The 6,370-nt window shown below is 46.2% G+C and overlaps 1 protein-coding gene across 6 annotated transcripts in view; it reads right to left on the reverse strand.

Annotated features, from left to right (window-relative positions):
- The window catches only part of chl1b (cell adhesion molecule L1-like b), a 75,673-nt gene extending 71,189 nt beyond the window's left edge, over positions 1-4,484 (reverse strand). For 3 of the 6 annotated variants that reach the window (XM_082967395.1, XM_082967392.1, XM_014166368.3), the window contains exon 1: positions 4,158-4,483. The gene's annotated coding sequence lies outside the window, so the exon portion shown is untranslated. Of the gene's footprint in view, positions 1-4,157 lie in introns of all 6 variants that reach the window. The other 3 variants (XM_082967394.1, XM_014166367.3, XM_014166369.3) reach the window with 2 other exon arrangements.
- Positions 4,485-6,370: the final 1,886 nt, after the last annotated feature.

Genomic DNA, 6,370 nt, shown 5'->3' on the forward strand with positions numbered 1-6,370 from the left:
ACGGGGCACTGTTGCCGGACACTCTAAACAGGGCACTGTTGCCAGAAGCTCTGGACGGGGACTGCGCACTGAAGGCCTGATGCGTTGGGCTGGCTTAGGAGGCGCCAGACTAGGGACACGCACCACAGGGCTAGTGCGAGGAGCAGGAGCAGGACGAGCTGGACTGGGCTGACGCACTGGAGGCCTGGTGCGTGGGGCTGGTACTGGAGGTACCAAACTCGAGACACGCACCCCAAGGCTAGTGCGAGGAGCGGGAACTGGATACACCGGGCCATGAGTAGGCACTGGAGGTCTGGAGCGCACCTCCTGCACAACCCGTCCTGGCTGGATGGTAATAGTAGCCCTGCACGAGCGGAGTGCTGGCACAGGGCGAACTGAGCTGTGCAGAGGCCTGATGGCTGCCGTGCGTAAAGCAGGCGTAGGGTAGCCTGGACCTAGGAGGCGCACTGGTGGCCAGATGTGCTGCGCAGGCATCCTCCTTCCAGGCTGGATGCCCACTCTAGCACGGAACTTGCGAGGGGCTGGGATCGCTCGCACCGGACTGTGTGTGCGCATGGGCGAGATCGTGCGCACTTCCGCATACACCGGCGCTCTCCACTCCACACGCTCCCCATAATAAGCACGGGGAGTTGGCTTAGGGCTCACCCTTGGCCCAGCCAAACTACCCGTGTGCCCCCCCAAAAATAAATTATTGGGGGTGCCTCTCAGGCTTCCTTGCTAGCCGTGTCCCAGCATAGCATTCTCTGTTCTCTCCAGCCTTCCTCCATGGTCCTTCTCCCGCTAGTATCTGCTCCCATGTCCATGATTCCTTATAGCTCTGCTGCTGCTCCTTCCTCCGCTGCTTGGTCCGTTGGTGGTGGGTAGTTCTGTCACGGGTGTCGTAGGGATTGGACCAAGACGCAGCGGGAACGTGTAAACTCATCTTCTTATTTTATTAAAGAAGGAAAACAAAAGAAACACGTATACAAAAACAACAAACGACACTGAACAGTCCCGTCAGGTGCACGAACACAAAACAGGAAATAACTACCCACAAATCCCATAGAAAAAACACCCCTCTTAAATAGGACCTTCAATTAGAAGCAACGAGGAGCAGCTGCTTCCAACTGAAGGTCCACCCAATAAACACCACATAGAAATAGACATACTAGAACTAACATAGAAATAGACTAACATAGAACATAGCCCAACAAACTCTGAAACACTCTAAACAAACACCCCCTGTCACGCCCTGACCAAACTACAATAACAAACAACCCTCTTTTACTGGTCAGGATGTGACACCACCCAACCCCTCCAAGGCTGAATGGACAGAATCATTCCTTTGCCGCTATCTCTACCCAAGTCTATTTTAAAAGTATCATAACAAGAACGGATACTGTATCCACATTTCCAGAAAAGCAGGCAGGGATTATGGAGAACGATAAATGAATATTTCATGTAACCAAACATATTTCCAGAACATACAGGGCAGATTGCTTCTTCCTCCTGTCACCAGCAGTAAACATGAAAGAGGAGGGCTCAGGCAGAGCTGCAGCACTGTGAACACTGCCTGCACTAAAGGGAGCAGGAGTTGTCACTGTAATAGCTTGTACCGACGGAAGTTCAATTAAGCCTGGGTACTTGCTAGGCTCCACCACACCTTCCAACACACTGTCGATACGATACAGAGTCTGCTGTCTGGAGTACAGCTAGGCGTGTCACAATGTTTCATATAATCAGTGTTTATGATATCGGTATCTGTTCCTGGGTCAGTATAATTGCTCTCTCTGTCACAGTCCAGGGAGGGTCAAGAAAGGCTAATCTGTGTTATCTATCGCCAGTGTTTTAGAGATGAAGGGATAAAGGGGCATCATCAATGGGCAATTACATCTGTACAGCAATTCATCTCTGCTTCCTGTTGTCAAGCTCATCTCTAATCTCTAATAGTAGCCTGTGTGTGTAATACGGATTCCATCAGTCAGGAGGGTACCGGTAGAATAATGGAGTGTCTCTCTCTCTCTCTCTTTCCCTCTTCTTCCCCACCCTCTCTCTCCCTCCCTCTTCTTCCATCTCCCTGTCTCTCCCTGTCTCTCTCTCTTCCTCCCACTTCTCTCTCTCTCTTTCTCATTCTCTCTCTCTCCACACACACACACACACACACACACACACACACACACACACACACACACACACACACACACACACACACACACACACACACACACACACACACACACACACACACACACACACACACACACACACACACACACACACACACACACAGTGTGTCTCTCACAGCTTCAAAAGTCATGCTGTCTCAGGAGGCATTGCTTATTTGTATTAGGGATTGCATGTAAATGAAAAGGCAATGCAGCAAACGTAGTTACAGGCACAGGTGTGTGTTTGTATGACTGACTGTATTCTGGTCTGTGTATGGAAGAGAGAGTAAGGGAATGAAATGGATGTTGTCTGAGTTTTTTAGAGTCTACTGTTCAGTCTTCAAACTACGTTGAATGTCTATGCTAGTAGCTTTACTACCCCGACACAATCTGGTATTTTTCATGCACTTTCTTTACCTAAAAACAAAATAGGCATGAAATCTGGTCCGGTCGGAGTCGCATGTTAAGTGGTGAGAGATGTTGCCGTGGCTGACCTGGACCTGAAGGGAGTTGGTGGTGGAGCCCTTCCTTGTCCAATTACACTGGACTTCATTCAAGTTGTTCGGTGAGAAGTATTCGACCTACATTTAGGCACAAAGCACAAGTGGCCTGAATACTGAGAGGCTTGGGACGACGCGCGATCCGCGATGCCATGAGAGGCTCCATCTTTAGCGTGGAATAATAACGAGCTACCTGGTTCAGCACGACATCCCTACAGGATATCACACTTCAGGTGGTATAAACTCTTTGTACATACATACTGCAGGATCTAGGTATAGGCCCATCAATCCACATTGGATGTGCCTGGCCACCTTTACCTGAGAAAGGGGTAAAAATAACTTGCCTTTTTTTCTTCTTCTTCTTGGGGAACAGGCTGATTTGTCCAGAAATGGAAGTGTGACCTTCGCAAGGTCCCTCTAATTGATGTGGCTTGGCAAGTGTTGCTGCACACAAGCACAAGATGAAGAAGAATGGAAGCATATCAAAACAGGTTTTCCTCTTAGGTTCTCCAAGCACGTAATCCCCAAGAGGCACTGTACTGTGTGTTGGGAAACAACCGACCAAAATGTTTACTACTTAGTTGTTTTAATGACTAAAAGCACATTCTGAGAGGAACCACTGAGGCAAAACAATGCGTGCTTCATTATGCTGTACATACTGGTATCTTTAGACTCGCACAAAAACGAATCATCACCACCGGGTTCTATCTTGCTCAAAATCAATTATGAAATGTAGAGGCTCCAATAAAAGCAATCTGCTGCTTCAAATGTGACTTACATTGGACGCGTTAAAGACAAATCACTCATCATATTGTGAGGCCATGTGCTCTCCACAAACAACACTTGCCTCATAATCCATAGCAATGCATATGACGGAGATGAATTTCCTTGATGGAGAAAAGTAGCTCACAGTGGCAGATGACATTAGGGGCAGCGGTCAGTTTCTCCCCATGCCCCCAATAACAAATTAGATATAAGGTGTCCATAGGGTTTCCCGAAATTGTCTGGGCTACCATTCCAAGTTGTGAAAAAAACGTTGAAATTCTGCACTATTGACTCAGCATCCCTGCCAACAATAGTATTGCTATGCAACATAAAACACTATGCATGCTGTGTGATCAATGGATATTGTTTTAAGAAATCCATGTAGATGTAAGTGAAATCAATAAGATGAACGCATGTAAACCAACATTGTTTATAATGGCATTACATTGGCAATAGAGACATCCATTCTAGGCTACAGCTAGTGGCATTAGCGTATGAGTGATTTGTATATTCACTCTGACGTGTTCTATTTTATTCTACAAGTCATTCTTCGATGATAGGCAATTCGCTATAGGCTATCTTAGTAGCCTACTTGATACACCGGCTATGATTATTTATGCTTGCCAACTTTGGAGCAAAGTATCACAAAATTACGAACTAATGAACAAGACCAGATCAGGGAGAAAAACATTTATGCATTTACCGTAAATATATACAAAGATAGATTTGCGAAAGTAAATACACTTACTTTTTTTAAGAGCAGTTCCTATCGTTCAAGCAGTTTGCAGAGGTTGAATTTCGTTCACAGCCGCCTGAGATACTTATCGCTACTGAATCTCAAAACGTGCGCAATTGGTCAGACGGAACTAGAATGACACGAGAACGCTTTCTTCACCGTAGATGCTATCGCTCCCCCTGAAAAAAAGAAAAAAGGAGAAGTAATAGGTTTTCTTTTACAAAGACATTCAGAGAGAGGGACCCTATCGCTGTCAATAGCTTTTAGAAATCCATGGCAACCGAGAAAACCCTCCACAACTTCTCAACGGTGTGACCGGGTTAAAACAACCTCAATGACAGCAACGTTATTGCGCGAGCAAAATGGGCAGGCAGGTTTCTGTGTGTGTGTGTGGGGGGGGGGGGGGGGGGGTTGACAGCCACCTCGAATGAAGACATACAGTATATTGAATGGGAGGAAAATTGAATTGAAATTGTGAGTGCAAATCAGAGGTAAAGGGAATTAGAATTGTGAATGTGATCAAACAACTTCACAGAATATGGCAGATAGATTATCCAAGGGCATGGGTGGTATAGGTTTGTATAGGAACCACATAATGCAGGTAGGCTATTAATGAGCCACACAATACAAATAATAAAAAAAAAAATACATTCACATAATTTGTGTCGATATGTCAACAGCTAATTCCCAATGTATGAGAACCTAACGGTCATATTAGGGAGGGAGACGCCATACTACTCCCTGTGGGGAGGGATTGTTTCACAACCTCAGACAGCAGCAGCAACATCATTAAAGCACTTGCTCAATCTCTGTGCCACTGATCAGCTGTGTGGGGTGGGGGAGGTCAGGTAGCGATCAAATTAGCTTTTCAACCTCCGCCATATTACTGGGTGCTAATTTGGATTTTCAGGAGACACCTGCCATCTAAGCTCTGCTCAGTGATGAGTAACATGCTGTAACAAATTAGAAATGCATGCTGTCAACTAGGTTATAAGGGCAATAGTTGGATACAGTTATTCTGGGTAGCTGTTGTGGTCTGGACAGAGTCAATTATTGCAGGAAAAACTATGTTTATGGCTGAGAGTGATGTAATTGGATGACAACCCTGCCCCATGACCTAGGACCTGGGGTTTCTTGTAAAATGTTACAGGCTAGTTCCAAAACAATTCTATACATCCCTTTCCACATTTAATAGATTTCACCATGTTCTCTCAAGTGCTTAACCTGATACGTCTGAGAGAGGGAATGAACAGACTGAATAGAATCCAACCTAATCTAATTCAGGCCATTTTAATCACATTGACTGGATTACACAATGAATTCAAGGAGCACTGTGTGTAATAGGATCTTTATATGAGGCACACTCCACATTACAAAGAGTGCTCCATCAAATACTGTACAATTTGATTTGTTGTCAGACTGAGAACACCTGTTTCAGTATTTGATGAGCAGAGAGTACTCGACAATGTCATGGGGCAGAGTATCTCTAACCACTGCAGTACAATTACTGTACCATCCCACCTAAGCATACAGAGTGTTATCAACTTTTCCAACTTTGAGGATAACACAGTGCCACCAACGCAGCCCGTTACCATGGACTGTGGGCTCTCCTTCTCCGTGACCGACGTGAGTAAGACATTTAATGTGTTAACCCTCGCAAGGCTGCCGGCCCCTGACGGCATCCCTAGCCGCGTCCTCAGAGCATGCACAGACCAGCTGGCTGGTGTGTTTACGGACATATTCAATCAATCCCTATCCCAGTCTGCTGTCCCCACATGCTTCAATGTTTCCACCATTGTTCCTGTACCCAAGAAGGCAAAGGTAACTGAACTGAATGACTATCGCCACGTAGCACTCACTTCTGTCATCATGAAGTGCTTTGAGAGACTAGTCAACGATCATATCACCTCCACCTTACCTATCACCCTAGACCCACTGCAATATGCATACCGCCCCAATAGGTCCAAGGACGATGCAATCGCCATCACACTGCACACTGCCCTATCCCATCTGGACAAGAGGAATACCTATGTAAGAATGCTGTTCATTGACTACAGCTCAGCATTCAACACCATAGTACCCTCCAAGCTCATCATTAAGCTTGAGGCCCTGGGTCTCAACCCAGCCCTGTGCGATTGGGTCCTGGACTTCCTGACGGGCCGCCCCCAGATGGTGAAGGTAGGAAACAACATCTCCACTTCACTGATCCCCACAAGGGTGCATGC

This window comes from Salmo salar, chromosome 22 (genome assembly GCF_965601325.2).
Source record: "Salmo salar chromosome 22, fSalSal1, whole genome shotgun sequence".
Lineage (NCBI taxonomy): Eukaryota > Metazoa > Chordata > Actinopteri > Salmoniformes > Salmonidae > Salmo > Salmo salar.